Source organism: Schistocerca nitens, chromosome 5, assembly GCF_023898315.1.
Source record: "Schistocerca nitens isolate TAMUIC-IGC-003100 chromosome 5, iqSchNite1.1, whole genome shotgun sequence".
Classification (NCBI taxonomy): Eukaryota; Metazoa; Arthropoda; class Insecta; order Orthoptera; family Acrididae; genus Schistocerca; species Schistocerca nitens.
This window is the reverse complement of record NC_064618.1, coordinates 451,751,605-451,770,748: the sequence shown is the minus strand read 5'-3', so window position 1 is coordinate 451,770,748 and position 19,144 is coordinate 451,751,605. Positions and strand designations below refer to the sequence as shown.

General features: G+C 40.6%; 1 protein-coding gene across 8 annotated transcripts in view; it reads right to left on the bottom strand.

Annotated features, from left to right (window-relative positions):
- LOC126259993 (uncharacterized) overlaps positions 1-19,144 on the bottom strand; it is a 224,743-nt gene that overhangs the window by 192,149 nt on the left and 13,450 nt on the right. For 4 of the 8 annotated variants that reach the window (XR_007546584.1, XM_049957135.1, XM_049957134.1 and 1 more), the window contains exon 2: positions 336-437. The exons of 1 other annotated variant lie outside the window; for it this stretch is intronic. The gene's annotated coding sequence lies outside the window, so the exon portion shown is untranslated. Of the gene's footprint in view, positions 1-335; positions 438-627; positions 2,435-17,121; positions 17,166-19,144 lie in introns of those variants that run through there. 3 more of the 8 variants (XM_049957131.1, XM_049957133.1, XM_049957132.1) reach the window with 3 other exon arrangements.

Here is a 19,144-nt window from a genome sequence, read left to right as displayed (position 1 = left end):
GAGATCAAAATGGGCTCTGAAGACCAAATAGTTTCTAAGATATAGCTTTTCAAAGTTAGGCAAATTCTCGAAACCCGAAAATTTCTAAGCTAATTTTCATGTTTAATCATAGTCTTTGCATTTTCAACAACTCTGAAATGATCAGTGAAGTACGCATTTGTTCAATGGGAGATTTTGAAGGGTGGTTGAGGTGGGGGGGATGGGATATTTGGTGAGAGGTCACTGTTCACAACAAGGAGACTGAATTTGACGAAAAAAGTATATAAAAAATTTATTTAACAAATGTTTACATCAAGTGTATACAAAAAGTGTAAATTAAGTGAATAATAGTGTACATGAAATGGAAATTAAAAGTGTTTCCTCCTCTTCAAAGGACCAGGTCCAACCAGATCCATCAATCTGCTTCCTTCAGTACCATTTTCATCGTCCTGGACACCCTGAAATGGAAAATAAATATTTATTTGTTAATTACCCCAAGGTAAAACCTTGTCAAAAAGTCTTAATATAAATGAAGCAACATATTGGTAAGTATTCATTGATAGAAATAATGGTATCAATAATATCTGGGTAAGTATTAATTAACAGAAATGATGGTAACTTTCAACAACAATATGAGTGTAAGTATACCTGATATTGTTTCTCGATTTGTTCGAGCAGCCTATCCGTGTCATCAACAAGCTTGTCCAAATTGTGGGTGTCGTAATCAACATCTACCGCAATTTCAGGCAGGTTTTCGCAGAACTTGTCATTGCAGGTTCTGTAGACAACTGAACACTTCAAACCTGCTTTCCTGCAGCTGCTAGCATTTCCACATCCCTTCTTCCAGTTGCAAGAAATCATGTTTAGCAGGTTTGAGAGGGGCTACTTCCCTCAACATCGTCTTTGGGAAAAGGTCTTGTCTGAAGCAACCCTTCCCCATTCCAGCAGATTCTTTTTGTAATCTAGTTGCTGCTGCTTCTGCACCTGGTAGTATATGCAAAACAAATTTACCTGCAGCTTTGAAGCATCTTGCATGGGAGGAAGTCTGGCAAGGTTGAAATTGGTTTTGGCTGCAGCCCTTGTGAAGAGCAGGCAGTGCTGCTCATTGGGGGTTTGACTGAACCTTTCACCACCATACAGCTCAATAAGGATTTTCTCTCTGGCTTCAGCTACTTCGGCATGCATCACAACTGGATTAGGAAAAACTGCAGCTGTTTCTTTAAGGTCTACACACTTCTGTAGTATTTGAAGCAACTTCAGTTTCCCCTGGCCAAAGAAGCATGAGGCAGAATCACAGCCACTTACGGCATAAGTGAAAGTGATGATGTGACTGTCTGCAAATATTGAAGTAGTTGAGTGGAAGACACCTGTTGTTTTGCCTCTTCCACACTTTTGAAGATATAAGGCAGCCCTTGTGGGACCCCTGGGACCAGTGAAGATGACTAACAAATCTACATCCTCCTCTGCAATAATCACGACCTGAAAATCAGAGGCCTTTCTGATAGCTGTAGTAATGATAAGCATATCAGCATCATCATCTTTGGCCTGATAAAACCTCAAAGTGTTTGGCTTCAAATTTCACCTTCAGCAGCTGTATGAATCTTAATTTGTTTTTATCATTGGATAAAAAATTTTCTTAAGAAACATTGGAAGTAGTTGTTTCTTCAAATACCACATCAGGAGGAGAATTTGCCCGAGTTCGGCAATTACATTCTGAGTTCTCTGTACTGCTGTGGTCAGGCCATGTTGGATAACCATCAACACTATAGCTACATTCTGACCATACCATGCCTCAAGATATTGTACATATCAGGCAGCTAACAACTGAAATGAGAAGTGCTTGCACCACACAACTTTGTGAGGGAGATGACCACCACCTACAACAACAAATTTAGTTTTTCCTTGAGACTCATCAATACTGATAGGTTGGAATGCTGCGCAAAACAAAAACTTATTGCCCTTCCTCATTCCCTCGAGTGAGAAGAAATGCCGTGAATGGTTAAAGCTCATACGTGAAGAAGTTCTTCAATTCTGCATATGATTTTTTCAAAACACATATCCTGTGAAACAGTGTGAGTGGGTTGATAATACTTGCCAGTTGCCAATAGTAACAGTATGAGCAGCAGAAGAAAGAGGGAACTTTGGTTTGACACTTGAATTTGATATTTTGGAAGTTTTCCCCTATAACCTACAACACTGCTTTCTTCCCAATATCTCTGGCCATAAGACAGTTGGCCCCTTTCTCTCCTACAGCTCCATTGCTTCAGGACAATAACACATGGTTTTACGGGGTGGACAGTGCTTCAAATACCAATTGCACAGCTTCTTTGTATCAGCTTCACCTCAAATAATTCATGATGATCTCATTTCTGCTTCTACTTTTTTTTTTATCAACTCACTTAAGGTATTAGGTTCACAGAAATTTTATTAAGTTCCTATCTCTCACTATGTAATATCCTCCCCCTTCAAAACATTAAACTGAATAAATATTTTCTTAACTGAATCGTTTCAGACAGGTCATTGAATATATAAAGACAGTTGCATATGATGATACATGAGAATTAACTTAGAATTTTCAAGTTTAGAAAATTTGCCAAAAATTAAAAAGTGGTATCTCAGAAACTATTAGGTCTTCTGAGCCCATTTTGGTCTCAAATTGCAGCAAATTAAATCTAGTTTTAAAATGTATAGAATGGACTTTGTTGAAAATGTGTTCCTCCATGGTCACAATGACTGAAAAAACTGCAAAAATGTAGCAGTTTTTGACATATTCAAAAGCGATACAGGTGCTGCCGAGTTCAAAAACGTGTGTGTGTCACATCCCACACAAGGGGGAAAAATGAAGCGTACAACTACCAATTGATGCAACTTAAGTACCCCTTTTCATGTGAAGGTTACTGGACTACATCCTATCTTCTTAACCAATCGAGCAGCATTTATTACAAACTATAAAATCATTACTGTTAATACATTAATTTCAAAATGCAGTTGTAATAATCCAAACGATCTTCACAATAACATTGCTTATGATTAAGAATATATCTGGTGAGCGCATTTCATTGATATATTTGAAAAGGAGGAAAAAACTTATTGACATTCAAAAAGATTGTGATGTAGTGTTAAACTGAGGGGTCTTCAGTCTACCAGAAACACTAAAACAGGTAAGAGCACACAAAAAATGTAGTTACCATCATCATCATCATCATCATCCACTAACACATAAAGGCCGCTTCTACACATCCCCATGCGTTAATCTTCAGCCACACAAGTCCAATATTCTCCCACTTTTTTTGCAATGCCACACTTCTGGTCTTTCCTTATCCGTTGCGATGAAGGCAGGAATTCCTTGGTACATTATCATTCTTTTACCTGGCTACACATTCCACCCATATCCATTTTATTTCTGTCATAATTATGTCTTCTAATCTAGTCCCTTGCCTGATACACTGGCTTGCTTTTCTGTCTCTCCTAATATTTTTCATCTTGCTGAGCAACCCAAATTTTAAGTGGTTTTTGCAAGAACTCAATGGTGCGCTGCTCTAAGTCAACATATATCACACATTTATTTTAATCTTTCAAACTCAGATTGGGAGGTGTATTTTCCAAAATGTACTTACTTCACCAAAACAAATTTTTTTTACTCTTCTGTTAAGAGGGTTGGAAGCATATTTTGCGAAATTACCTGCGTGTATTAAATATGGGAAAATTTCTGTACCTCAAACATATATAAAAGAGCAAATGTGTTAAGACAACTGTACTGTTTGTAAAAGTGCATGATCTCATGGCAATATAAAATAATAAAAGTTTCTCAAGCTTCCAGCTGCATCGAGTGGTAAAATATGCACAATAATTGTCTAATTGAGAGGAATAAAAATGTTCATGTAGTTACTTAATCAATGTCATTTATATGCAAACAGTGGAAAATCTGGAATGGAATAACAGTAGCTATATGAACTGGATAGAACGCTACTCACAATATAGAGGAAGTACTGAGCAGCAGCCCCCCCCCCCCCCCCCACACACACACACACATGCAGAGAGAGAGAGAGAGAGAGAGAGAGAGAGAGAGAGAGAGAGAGAGAGAGATAGCAATTTTGCACAAACATGGTTACTGACTACCATCACTGGGCACTGTGGCCTCACTGCAAAGAGTAGTAATCTTGACTGGGGTGGATAGTGGGAGTACAAAGGAGGCATGAGTCAGGGATCAGGAAGGATAGCAGGATAGGGGTGGGGAGAAAATACTCTAGAGCTCCCTCTGTAAGTGGAGGAAGATGTGGTGGCAACAGGATAGTGGGCTGCCAGGTGCAGTATCAGGATGCAGTGCTTCAGCGAAAGGAGGGGGGGGGGGGGGGTTGGCAAAGAGAATCAGAGAGAGGAATAGGACTAAGGACTATGCAACTGACTTAGGGTACGGAAAAACGTGTGGGGCTGGGTTGAGAGCAGGGAAGAGGACAGAGACAGCTGGGAGACAGGGACTAATTGAGGTTGGGGTCAGAGGGAGTATAGAAAGGATATGTTGCCAGGAGAGTTCCGACCTGCGCATTTCAAAAAAAACTTATGGTGGTGGTGGGGGTGGTGCACAGAATCCATACGGCACAGTTTGGCAGTGGCTGTTCAGATGCAAAGAAAGATTGTTTGTGGTTGTGTTCAGATAGATTCGGATTAGAGCAACTGAATTACAGTCTCTGCCAGGACTTCAACTAAATTTCATCATCCCTAAAAATTAGAAATATCCTCCTCATATACCGAGTGAGGTGGCACAGTTGTTAGCACATTCGACTCGCATTCGGAAGTACAATGGTTCAAACCCGCATCCGGCCATCCTGATTTAGGTTTTCCATCATTTCCCTCAATCACTTCAAGTAGATGCCAGGATGGTTCCTTTGAAAGGGCATGGCCGAATTCCTTCCCCATCCTTCCCTATTGTCTGTCCCTATTCCACCCTTGCTCCCAATCACTTGGCTCATGGCTAACATCCCTGTAAAAGACATAGATGCATGATCTGCCTTGCAGATCCTACCACTGCCATCAACTCAAGTCCTGCCACACACATTTCCTATCCCAACAAAGGCAGTGCCACCTGCGAAAGCAGCAATGTAATCTGCCAACTCAGCTGCAGCCATTGTGTAACATTCTTTCTGGGCATGTCCACTAACATGCTGCATGTTTGCTTGAACAGCCACTGCCCAACAATGGTCACAAGACTGTTGTACAGCCTAACTGACAAGTATGCTACACAACACAATGTGGTACCTTCAGTGACTGCTTCCAAACCTACCCCTTTCCTGCTCCCATTCCAGGCCAAAACATGCCTTCTTACCAGCACAGTCCTCAATCTCTCACTGTTTGTCTTCTCCCCCTTCCCTCGCTTCCCACTGCCCATCTGATGCTCAATGTTATAGCTAACAGTAATGATCAATGCAATTCATTGTCTTTTATATGTGTAACATTTTTGTGTGTTTTTATATTTGTTTCATATTTGGTGTTACTTTGTTTCAAGCACCCTTTGGGTTACTTGTAGAGGATAAAATTCATTACCAGAAATCCCACCACAGCAGCAGATGCCACCAGTGTGGCATGGGGGTACCAAGGAGGAGCTCTTGAGTTCTCCAGTCAGGTGAACCTCCATGGATGAAAAGATAACACAAATAGGAAAAAGTGTCAAAAGGAAGTTGATGAACAGTATCAGTCCGAGTTTTGCTTTAGCTCATGAATGTACACTTATCTAAAATACACATCATGAAAGAAGAAGTTTGTATTGCACAGTAGACATACAGTCTTATGTTAAAGAGTCCAGGAGGGAAAATAAAACTGCAGAAAATATTCACCCCCATTACCTTTCATTATGTTTTTGGCTCCCAGCACCATCATTTGCTTCTTAATTCTTTTTCAGTTCATCTAGTTGTTCTTCAAATGCCCTTAAATACAAAAACTCATACTAGTTCTACAAATGCACTACTGATCTGTAGCATTTTCTCTTTGTTGTGTACACTGTAAATAATTTGTCTTAATACAGTTGATTTTCAGGCTTGCTTTCAAATTTGCTCTGTCAAGTTCCTCCATTTGTTGTTGAATTTTACCTACACTAGAGGTACGAAATACAATGTCATTGGTAAACCAAGTAAGTATGTATATTACTAATGAACTATGAGACTGTATTTCTGACCATTACTTACCTTCTGAAGGGAAAATTAATAGTGCTGCTGATACATTTATAAAGGTACAATGGACACACTACCTTGCTTTTGAAACTAATAGTTTTAATTTCTAAGGTCAATATTACTGTTTATTCAGCTTTGTGTAGTAACATTTGGGCACAAAAGTACCTTTCTGTGCCCCGCAGCCTAAACCACTGCCCAAGTCCCCTCAGTTTACTTATGTAAATATTCTTTAACTTGTACTGAAATACCAACATACTTGAAGTCTAAAGTAGTACACTAGCCTGCCAGAGCTTGATGGGTGAGATACATGAACACTGCTATACATTAGCAGTGCTATGCTCACAGCCATCTCCATGCAGTACTGACTGTTTTTTAGTCTCAGAGCCTGGGACCGATGCAACCACTACTAATTGAGAACAAGTAGGACCACAAGTCACATAACAAAATTATCATTTCTAAGTCAGTTTGTCTTTATGTCATTCCTAAAGAATTCAAGTCACGTGTTGCAGACATGACTCACCATTCTGTTTATAACACAGATTGGTGTGCAGACCATCCAAACTTATTCCCCATGAAGTATGGTTTACGACACTGGAATCTACTCATAATTCCTGACACACACACACACACACACACACACACACACACACACACACACACACACTCCTGCGCTAAAAGTAAGACTAATTATTGATGCTTGACTTTTGAAAGCAATTGTCTGAGCTGATGGATGTGATGCGAGTACAAAAAATTTAAATCGAAAAAATATTCACGAGGCCTTCCCAAACTAAAACCTGAACCTTTCTGCACACTCTAAAGGTCAATGAGTGTAGCATTTGTTTCACTGTTCATGTCAATTCTTCTTTCTAAGATCATTCATAGTACCATTACAGCTTCCCTTTTTCCTTTTCTATATCCAAATGGATCTCCCCTAATATTGGTTAATATCTTGTGTGTGACTAGTGTGAAGACGGAACACTACCAGAACCAGTGAAATTAATGAAAAGTAAAGGAATTACCACACCCACAAAAGGAAATGTCACTGATTATTCAAATTTTGGAACCTTGACATTACTAAACTACGCTTCAGAAATTCTACCCAGTACTGTTAACTACTAGACACTTCAAGGTTGACAGCAGCTATCCTGTGAAAACCTATGTCAAAGTTTCAACAGCCAGTATTAAGTGAGGAATATAGAAATATACTACAGTCCTCAATGTACCACTCCCATAAGGACTGTGAAGATACGATCAGACCAGATTAATTACAGCACACAGAGATACATTTAAGTAGTCATTCTCCCTGACCACCTAATATTTGATATGGTCAAAAGTACCATCCACCATGCACTTTATCATGGTTTTCAGGATATGAGTTTAGATGTAGAACACAAGGGGCTAGGGAAGGATGCAAGGAGGGGATAGTGGGGAAGAGAAAAAACCAACAAAAGCAAACACAGAAAAGATGTACTCATAAATTAGACCACTACATTTTAAATGAAGGACTCCTAACAACATAGTTAAAGATGAAAAAGGTAACATTCTATTTCATTCTGCAAATATAGTGTTGTTGTTGTTGTGATCTTCAGTCCTGAGACCGGTTTGATGCAGTTCTCCATGCTACTCTATCCTGTGCAAGCTTCTTCATCTCCCAGTACTTACTGCAACCTACATCCTCCTGAATCTGTTTAGTGTATTCATCTCTTGGTCTCCCTCTACGATTTTTACCCTCCATGTTGCCCACCAATGCTAAATTTGTGATCCCCTGATGCCTCAGAACATGTCCAACCAACCGGTCCCTTCTTCTTGTCAAGTTGTGCCACAAACTCTTCTTCTCCCCAATTCTATTCAATACTTCCTCATTAGTTATGTGATCTACCCATCTCACCTTCAGCATTCTTATGTAGCACCACATTTCGAAAGCTTCTATTCTCTTCTTGTCCAAACTATTTATCGTCCATGTTTCACTTCCATACATGGCTACACCCCATACAAATACTTTCAGGAACAACTTCCTGACACTTAAATCTATACTCGATGTTAACAAATTTCTCTTCTTCAGAAATGCTTTCCTTCCCATTGCCAGTCTACATTTTATATCTTCTCTACTTCGACCATCATGAATTATTTTGCTCCCCAAACAGAAAACTCCTTTACTACTTTAAGTGTCTCATTTCCTAATCTAATTCCCTCAGCATCACCAGACTTAATTCGACTACATTCCATTATCCTCATTTTGCTTTTGTTGATGTTCATCTTATATCCTCCTTTCAAGACACTGTCCATTCCATGCAACTGCTCTTCTAAGTCCTTTGCTGTCTCTGACAGAATTACAATGTCATCGGAAAATCTCAAAGTTTTTATTTCTTCTAGATGGATTTTAATACCTACTCTGAACTTTTCTTCTGTTTCCTTTACTGCTTGCTCATATACAGATTGAATAACATCGGGGAGAGGCTACAACCTTGTCTCATTCCCTTCCCAACCACTGCTTCCCTTTCATGTCCCTCGACTGCCATTTGGTTTCTGTACAAATTGTAAATAGCCTTCCGCTCCCTGTATTTTCCCCCTGCCACCTTTAGAATTTGAAAGAGAGTATTCCAGTCAACATTGTCAAAAGCTTTCTCTAAGTCTACAAATGCTAGAAACGTAGGTTTGACTTTCCTTAATCTCTCTCCTAAGATAAGTCGTAAGGTAAGTATTGCCTCACGTGTTCCAACATTTCTACGGAATCCAAACTGATCTTCCCCAACGACGGCTTCTACCAGTTTTCCCATTCGTCTGTAAAGAATTTGCATTAGTATTTTGCACCCATGACTTATTAAACTGATAGTTCGGTAATTTTCACATCTGTCAACACTTGCTTTCTTTGGGATTGGAATTATTATATTCTTCTTTAAGTCTGAGGGTATTTCGCCTGTCTCATACATCTTGGTCACCAGATGGTAGAGTTTTGTCACGTCTGGCTCTCCCAAGGCCATCAGTAGTTCTAATGGAATGTTGTCTACTCCTGAGGCCTTGTTTCGACTCAGGTCTTTCAGTGCTCTGTCAAACTCTTCACGCAGTATCGTATCTCCCATTTCATCTTCATCTACATCCTCTTCCATTTCCATAATATTGTCCTCAAGTACATCGCCCTTGTATAGACCCTCTATATACTCCTTCCACCTTTCTGTTTTCCCTTCTTTACTTAGAACTGGGTTTCCATCTGAGCTCTTGATATTCATACAAGTGGCTCTCTTTTCTCCAAAGGTCTCTTTAATTTTCCTGTAGGCAGTATCTATCTTACCCCTAGTGATATATGCCTCTACATCATTACATTTGTCCTCCAGCCATCCCTGCTTAGCCATTTTGCACTTCCTGTCGATCTCATTTTTCAGACGTTTGTATTCCTTTTTGCCTGCTTCATTTACTGCATTTTTATATTTTCTCCTTTCATCAATTAAATTCAATATTTCTTCTGTTACCCAAGGATTTCTACTAGCCCTCGTCTTTTTACCTACTTGATCCTCTGCTGCCTTCACTACTTCATCCCTCAGAGCTACCCATTCTTCTTCTACTGTATTTCTTTCCCCCATTCCTGTCAATTGTTCCTGTATGCTCTCCCTGAAACACTGTACAACCTCTGGTTTAGTCGGTTTATCCAAGCCCCATCTCCTTAAATTCCCACCTTTTTGCAGTTTCTTCAGTTTTAATCTACAGTTCATAACCAATAGATTGTGGTCAGAGTCCACATCTGGCCCTGGAAATGTCTTACAATTTAAAACCTGGTTCCTAAATCTCTGTCTTACCATTATATAATCTATCTGATACCTTTTAGTATCTCCAGGATTCTTCCATGTATACAACCTTCTTTTATGACTCTTGAACCAAGTGTTAGCTATGATTAAGTTATGCTCTGTGCAAAAATCTACCAGACGGCCTACTCTTTCATTTCTTACCCCCAATCCATATTCACCTACTGTGTTTTGCTCTCTCCCTTTTCCTACTCTCACCCATGACTATTAAATTTTCGTCTCTCTTCACCACCTGAATTATTTCTTTTATCTCATCATACATTTTATCAATTTCTTCATCCTCTGCAAAGCTAGTTGGCATATAAACTTGTACTGCTGTAGTAGGCATGGGCTTCGTGTCTATCTTGGCCACAATAATGTGTTCACTATGCTGTTTGTAGTAACTTACCCGCATTCCTATTTTTTTTATTTATAATTAAACCTACTCCTGCATTACCCCTATTTGATTTTGTTTTTATGAGCCTGTATTCACATGACCAGAAATCTTATTCCTCCTGCCACCGAACTTCACTAATTCCCACTATATCTAACTTTAACTTATCCATTTCCCTTTTTAAATTTTCTAACCTACCTGCCCGATTAAGGGATCTGACATTCCACACTCCAATCCGTAGAATGCCAGTTTTCTTTCTCCTGATAACGACGTCCTCTTGAGTAGTCCCCGACCAGAGATCCAAATGGGGTACTATTTTACCTCCAGAATATTTTACCCAAAAGGATACCATCATCATTTAATCATACAGTAAAGCTGCATGCACTCAGGAAAAATTACGGCTGTAGTTTCCCCTTGCTTGCAGCCGTTCGCAGTACCAGCACAGCAAGGCCGCTTTGGTTAGTGTTACAAGGCCAGATCAGTCAATCATCCAGACTGTTGCCCCAGCATTTACTGAAAAGGCTGCTGCCCCTCTTCAGGAACCACACATTTGTCTGGCCTCTCAACAGATACCCCTCCATTGTGGTTGTACCTATGGTACGGCCATCTGTATTGCTGAGGCATGCAAGCCTCCCCACCAATGGCAAGGTCCATGGTTCACCAGGGGGGGGGGGGTGTCAAATATAGTACATAAGTGGAAAGAATACAATGAAAACTTTATGATTGAATAAAGGTCATAGATGATTCAGATTACATAAATATAAAGGAAGTAGTACGGGAAAGGATTGATTGGACCACTGAATTATAGGACAATATTCAGCAATGCTTTAAACAGCTTTAGCAACAACAACAAAGTGACTGGAACAGATAACATCTCTGCTGAGTTATTAAAGAATGCTGGAGATATGGAGAAAACAATTGCACAAATTTGCTCCCTTTACCACACATTCAAAGCTCCATTACCATCTACTAATACGTCTTCCATACTTGATAAATATCCTAATAGGGTCACACAAATATCTTACAATCAGTCTCCTTTGTAGATTGATTGTGTTTTCCCAGTATCTTACTAATGCAATGAAGACTCAGACCGGTTTTATCTACAACTAAGCACTTGTGATCACTCCATTTCAAATACCCACAAATTTTTACACTCAAGTATTTGTTTGAATTGACTGACTCCAGCTGTGGCTCACTGATGATGTGACCATTGAATCGGCGTTTCTGTGTCTTGTGAGGTGCGCAATTTTACTACAAATAACAAATATAGGAGTGTTAATTTAAAATATACAGAAACTGGTCAATTTCACAAACAGTTACTTCATCAACATTGCAACAAAACTACAGCAAATCTTCCCATAATCATACACATCAAATGGCAGACGCTACTTAAACTCAACGGTGTTCTTACCTACTGCAGAGCAGGAAGTCAGAAATGTTGGAAATAGGTAAAAAAAAATTAAAAAAAAAAAATAAACAATCCACAGGCTTAAATAAAATTCTAATCTGTGTGTTCAAGAAATGCATAGACAACATAAAACGACCCCTAACAGACATTATGAATGAAGTACTCACAGTTCAGGTGCCTTTCCTGAGTACTTAAAGCAAGTCTGAGTTTTGCCAGTATAAAAAAAGAATGATACTGAAAACATTGACCAGCAGCACTATTATCTTCATTTTAAAAGATAATAGAGACTATCATGACATACAGACTACCTTAATAAATGTAATTTGCTAACAAAATCACAATTTGGATTCATACAAGGTAACAGTACATAAGCAGCAATAGCAGAATTTACTAAAATCGTAACGGAGGCCCTGGATGAAGATGATTGTGTGAAGGATTTTTTTTTTTTTTGGCATAGCAGATAATAAACTACTACTGCACAAACAAGAGGTGCTAGAAATAAGAGCACTAGTAAACAGGTGGTTTTAGTTATCTCTCATGAAGAGAGTAAAAGTACAAAGGAAGCAACATACGATAATTGTATTACCAAAACATTTAACAGGTAAGAAAAGAAAAAAAAAAAATCACAAATGAACTTCCATCTTGTACCTACTTTTCTACACTGTCAACAAAGTTCTAACATTTTCCCCATCATGGTACCAGTTTCAACATCCCCTGTTTGTAGAAGTCCATTCGGTTGGTGTACAGCTATCTGCAGACTGCTATTTTCACTTCCACATCTGTCACAAAGCATCGGCCAGCCAAAAATTTCATCTCAGGACCAAACAGATCTAAGTATGACAGTGCAAAGTCCGGACTGTAGAGTGGATATTGGAACACCTTCCACCAAAATTTGGCGATTTTCTCATGAACAAGAGTAGCAATATGGGGACGAGCATTGTCACGAAAAAGTTTGTTGTGGCATTTGTCACGAAGGGCATGATGCAACTTAAACAAAGTTTTAATGCAGGCTGCAGCATTCAGGGTGGTCCCCTGTTCAGCAACAAAAACTTTCCTAGCAGACTCAGTCACACTGATTCCCCCCCCCCCCATACTAGGAAACAGCATGTTTCCACTCCATAGAGGCCAGCTTGGTTTGGGGCATGTAGTGGTACACCCACAACACATGAAGAATGACCATTCCTTTCAGAAAATTATGCCCTTCTGTGGGGTAACATGTTAAGTGAGTCAAGCTTGTCATGATTCGCTGGTCCTTGGGGTTATCTGTCAGGTTCTTAGGCACCCAGCAAGCACTAACTTTATAAAATTACAATGTGTCATGAACAATATCATACACCACACTATAGGAAATGTTAAACTGCTGTGATAAGGTTTGCAGTTGCACAACATTCTGTGGGGCTGCAGCTGTTACAAGCTGCTCTGAGTGTAGAGAATCATTAAGATTCACATGGCCTCTTGGAAGAATGCACACTACCTGGAGACATTGCTACAGTCCACTGTCATCCCCTAAACACCATGGATGTCCGGTGAATTTCACTCAGTTTATTGCCTTTGGCCCACAAATATTGAACTACACTTTGCTGCTCTTCACAATGACATGCACATCATGTTTGTTTCATAGTTCATGCTTCCCTCACTAGAACTTCATATGAAAACAAAAACTACCCACTGTAGCACAAACTTCAAACTATATTGTTGTCAAATTTCAACATTCCAGCAGCAATATGAGGGGATTCAAAAACTACTGTACATTAATTTCCGATCCTCCCTCATAAAAGTTTCACAGACCAACAGAAATCTCAGTTGCATATATAACCATCTATCAGATGATAAACATATCAACACAGAAGTCTCATAGGGAAGTATATTGAGTCCATTTCTTTTCTGAACTATATTAATAACTTCCCAGAAAGTGTCATGCAGGGAGACATAAATCAGTTTGCTGGTAACAGCAACATAATAATCATGGCTATGATGACATGTTAAAAAGGTGTACACAAATATTCAAAGGAGAATAAAATACACAGACATTCACAGAAGGACAAATCTCACACACACATGGCCACCATTGTCTCCAGATGCTAAGACCCAACTGCAGTTGCACCTGAGGTTACCAGCAACCTAGCCAGAGTGGGCAGCAGGACGAGGTGTGGGCTGGGCAGGGGAATGGTTAGGAGGATAGTGTTGGGAGTGGGGAAAGAAGCTAGTGCTGCCAGTGAGAGTGTGCAGGGACACAATGGGGGCAGAATATGGCAGTTAGGTGCAGCAACAGGTTTGGGGGGAGGGATTGTTGCGATGGTGAGAGGATAGGGGCAAAGCATGGGGAGAAAAACAGAGAAGGGAAAAGGAGTACACAACTGTGCCTGCAGCATAGAAGGCATTTGTAGTATTGCAGCAAGAGCAGGGAAGGGGATAGGCTGGTAGAGGACAGAGACAAGCAAAATTTGAGGCCAGGGAGGCTATGGGAGCAAAGTATGGGTTTCAGGGAGAGAACCCATTGGTCCAGTTCAGAAGTGCTGGTTTTGGTGGGAAGAATCCAGAAGGCACATGTTGCAAAGCTGTCATTAAATGGGTGCACATCATATTGGGCAGCAAGCTCAGCAACTGGGTAGTCCAACTGCCTCTTGGTCACAGTTTTGATGATAGCCATTCATGTGGGCAGACAGACTGTTAGTTGCCATGCCCACATAGAATTCAGCACATAGATTGCAGCTACAATGGTAGATCATGTGACTGGTTTCCCTGGTGGCCCTGCCTTTGTGTAGGAGATGTCTGTGCAAGAATGGAGCAGGTGGTAGTGGGAGGATATAAAGGATAGGTCTTGCATCTGAGTCTATTGCAGGGATATGGGCCACAAGGCAAAGGGTCAGGACACACAAGGATACCGTGTAGGTTGAGGGGAACACCAATATGGTAGGGGTGAGGAGGCTAGTGGGAGGTGGGATTTTCCTCATTTCAGAGAAATGATGAGAGGTAGCTGAAATCCTGGCAGAGAATGTGATTTAGTTGATTCAGACCTGGTACTCAGTCATGAGATGGGTGCTCCTTTGGCTCCTTTATGGCCACACACTGTATATGAGGGGTATGATCAGAGACTCGGGGTAGGGGGGAGGGGAGTGTGGAGGGATGCAGCAAGGCATAGGACACCTGTTTCTGTACAAAATTTGGTAGGGTAATTTTGGCTTTTGAAGAGCTCAGTGAGACCACTGGCCTTTATGAAGAGGGACTGCTCATCACTACAAATGCAATGGCCACCAGTGTCTAGGTTGTATGGAAGAGACTTCTTGCTGTGGAAGGGGTGGCAGCTGTCGAAGTGGAAGTCTTGTTGGTGGTTGGTAGGTCTGATACGGACAAAGGTTGAGAGAGCATCCTTGAGGTAGAGGTCGTTATTGAGTAAGGTAGCTTGTTGGACTGAGGAAGACCAGTTGAAGTGAGTGGTGAAGAAGTTGTTGACGTTCTGGAAGAAAGGGACTAGTGTGTCCTCACCCTTGGTCCAGATCATGAAGATGTCATCAAATGAATCTGGACCAGATGGAGGCTTTGGGTTTCTGCGTTGTCAGGAAGGATTCTTCCAGATGGCCCAGAGACACATTACCATAGAACAGTGCTATGTAGGTGCCCACTGCTGAACCACAAATCTGTAGGTAGGTGATGCCTTCAGAGGAGAATTAATAATGGGTGAGGATACAGTTGGTCATCGTGACCATGGAGGAGGTGTAGGTCTAGAGTCAGTTGGGCATTCAATAGCGCATGGCCATGGGCAATGAGAATGTTAGACAGTAGAGGGAGATGGCATCAACAGTGATGAACAGAGTGCCAGCTGGTAAAGAAAGAGGAGCTGTGGAGAGTCAGTATAGGAAATGATTGGTATACTTGATATAGGAGGGTAGCTTATGGATAACTGGCTGATGGTTTCGATTTGGTAGCAATTATACCTTTACTGTTTGCTACTCTCACTACTTTCACAGAATTTTCACTGATGTATTTTACTACTAATTTTGTAATAACTACCAACTTGTTTCACTAATGACGTCATTTTCCAAAATTTCTGAGAATGTCATGTATTCTAGAATGGTATCCCATTTGAACAATAATAATATCCTCAGTAAATTACAGTTTAGATTAGATTCACTTGACAAATTTTACAAGTGCTAAATAACTAAATAGCACCAGTTTGTATTTTCTGTCACCTATCTAAGGCATTTGATTGTGTGTGTCACAATATTCTCCTAAATAAACTGAGGTTTTATGGGACTGATGGTACAGCAAACCAGTGAATTGTAACACCCAAGTAAAAGAATGTGGTACGTTATACTTAATAATTTAATCAATGTAAAAAGGGGAGATTCTTCTGACTGGGAAAAACTAACGTGCAGGGTTTCAGAAAGCTCAATCTTAGGTCCCCTACTGTTTCTCATATGAGTAAATGACCTTCCATCTAACATGCAACAAGCAGAATTAGTTCTTCCTATGGACTGCACTAGTACTGTAATCAATCTAAACACACACACACACACACACACACACACACACACACACACACACACACACAGTGATAGAAGAAATGGAAAATTATGTTCTTAAAAGTATTATTAAGGGGTTTTCTGCAAACTGTAACTCTCAGTTTCAAAAAGACAGAACTTTTTCAGTTCTGCACATCTAAACATACTACACCAGTTATAAGTGTAACACATCATGAAGAAATAACGAGTCCATATTGATGAGAATGTAAACTGGAAAAAAACACATTTTAGAACTCCTAAAATAATTTAGTGCAGTCAAATTTGTGCTATGAATCACTGCAAATCTTGGGGATGGCAAACCATTAAGTTGACATATTTTGTTTCTTTTCAGTTAATGATATCATATGGAACAATATTCTGGGATAATTCAAGTTTAAGAAAGAAAGTGTTCTTTGATCAAAAACTTGCTTGTGAATAATGTGCAGTGGTCACCCATGATCATCTTGTTGACACCTTTGTAAGAGTGCATTTTTACTTTATGCATGCTCAATGCCGATGTTATCAGTGTCATGGCATATTTTAGGAGGAATAAATATGAGTAAAATCACTAAAATTGTTGCACAAAGTGAGGATAAAACCTACAAAATGACACCCATGCACTCACTTCCAATCTCGCATTCACTAACATAATCATTCTATCTCACTCGCCGTAAGACAATGGAGAAAGCATGAAAGGTGCTATACCAAGGATTAAAACAAGTAAAATGACAGAGGAGTCAAAAAAATGGCACAGGCACAGGTGACCACGTATAAAAAATATGGGTAATCCAGTCACCTTTCAACACATTAATGCAATCTCTCTAAAATCTTGGAAAGAAATGTTGGACAAATTACAAAACTTTAAAAATCAAACAACATTCATTAGGAAGTCACTTACGATAGACAGCAGGTCTGTCAGCAAATCTTCTGCTACCCTCTGATCTGAAAATAAAACAGTCCAATAAAATGTCACACACAGTGATCTACATGCCACAAGCACCATACATTGGAGGGTCCTCTCAGTGGAGCAAGAAGCAATGCCTTCATGCACCATTCAGCTGTGGACTACATGAAGATGAATAAGAGGGACCTCATCCCGTCAACGTGGCTGGAAGGATATATGCCTTTACTAGAGGAAGCTTACTGACTCTCTTCCAGTCACTCATTCTCCCATCAACGTAAGACTCTATCTCAACAGTGAGGCAAGAATATGCAGGGAGATGGCACACCAAACTAACTTAGGATTGTGACACATCTCCTTGGCTGCCACATCTGCCCTTTCTTTCCCCACAATATCCATGTGCCCTTGCACCCAGCAGAAAGACACCTCCTTCTCTAGCTGTTGTTGTTGGAGGAAGGTGTCCTGGATATTCTGGATTACTTTATCTGCTGGATACAAGCATTGTAGGGAGTGAAGGGCACTCAGAGAATTGGAACAGACAAGGAATTTAGTTCTCAAATCACATCTCGTCTGCTCCAGTGCCCGCAAGATCGCATCTAATTCTGTGTCAAAGACAGCAAAGTCTTGAGGGAGGCGGGCCTTGAGGCCACAACAGAAAACAACAGAGCAACCAACAGAGCCACCTATTTCAACCTACCCGTAAAGACAGCAGTAGAGTTGCGGTGCTCAGCTAAAATGTCCTTAAATAATATATTAAAAAGGTATGCAGGAGTGCAACATCTCCTGTACTGCACTAAATCAAAAATTACACTCGGCCTCTGCAGTAACCAGGGTGGCAGATGGTTAAAACCCTGGATTTATGGTTGTACTTGCTTCACACCAACTGATTCCAGCATGTGCTGCATTTGGATCCCAAATGGCCTTGTTGCTCATGGACAATTGATGAAAAGGCATTCCAGAGGCAGATGAGCTACAGTATGGTGCACAGGTGAATTCAGCGATGTGAGGAATTTTCATGCCTGACACACCAGGAGGAGTTGCCATTGAATTGTAAGTGGTGGTTCACCAGCCTCAGCACAGAGACTGGGTATGGGGCTGCTCCTATAAACACCTGTGGTCAGCCAACCCCCCCCCCCCCCCCCTTGGTGGATAGCGTCAATGATCTTCAGATACGAAGGGCTCGCTGAACTGTATACTTCCCATCCATAGTCTAGCAGCGAATGCACGAAAGACCTATAAAACTGGAGCAGACATGCCCTGTCCGCTCCCCAAGACCTGTAGCTAAGGCCTTTTATGATATTCAGTGCCTAAAGAACCACTTCGAAAGGAAAGACTGTATAAAGTTGGGGAGGTGGACACGAAAAGTACCATTGATGTAGTTGCTCTACAATACTATGTCTCCAAGTATGTCATATGCCTTACTGATGTCAAAGAAAATACCAAGACAGTGATGGTGTCGTAGGTAAGCCTGCTGAATAGCTGCATCCTACAGAGTCAGGTTGTCGACAATGGACCAAAATCTCTGGAATCCACACTGAGAGCAGAAAAGGAGTTGCCTGGTTTCTAAAAACCAGACCAGATGAAGGTTAACCATTCGCTCCAGGCTCTTTCTGACACAGCTAGTTAAGGTGATACTCCGGTAATTACTCGGACAGTTGTGGTTCTTTTGTGGTTTGAGGAGAAAGATCAAAAACCCTATCTTCAAGAGTTGGAAAAGTTGCCTGTCTGCCATATCAAAATATGCAAGAGGAGGATTTCCTTTGACACTGTTGGCAAATGTCGAAGCATGCATACTGAATTCGGCTGTGACCAGGTGCAGTACCACGACACTCAGACAGTGCCGATTCCCATATGGAGAAAGGGCAGTTGTAAGACTCAAAATTGTCGGATCTGAAGTCCAATTTGCCCCTCTCTACAGTCACACGGTAGCAGCGAAATGCTGGAGCCTGGCTGGTATTTGCAGCTATTGCCGCAAAATGCACTGTTATCACCTGGGCGTTGTTTGGACACACTCCTGTTT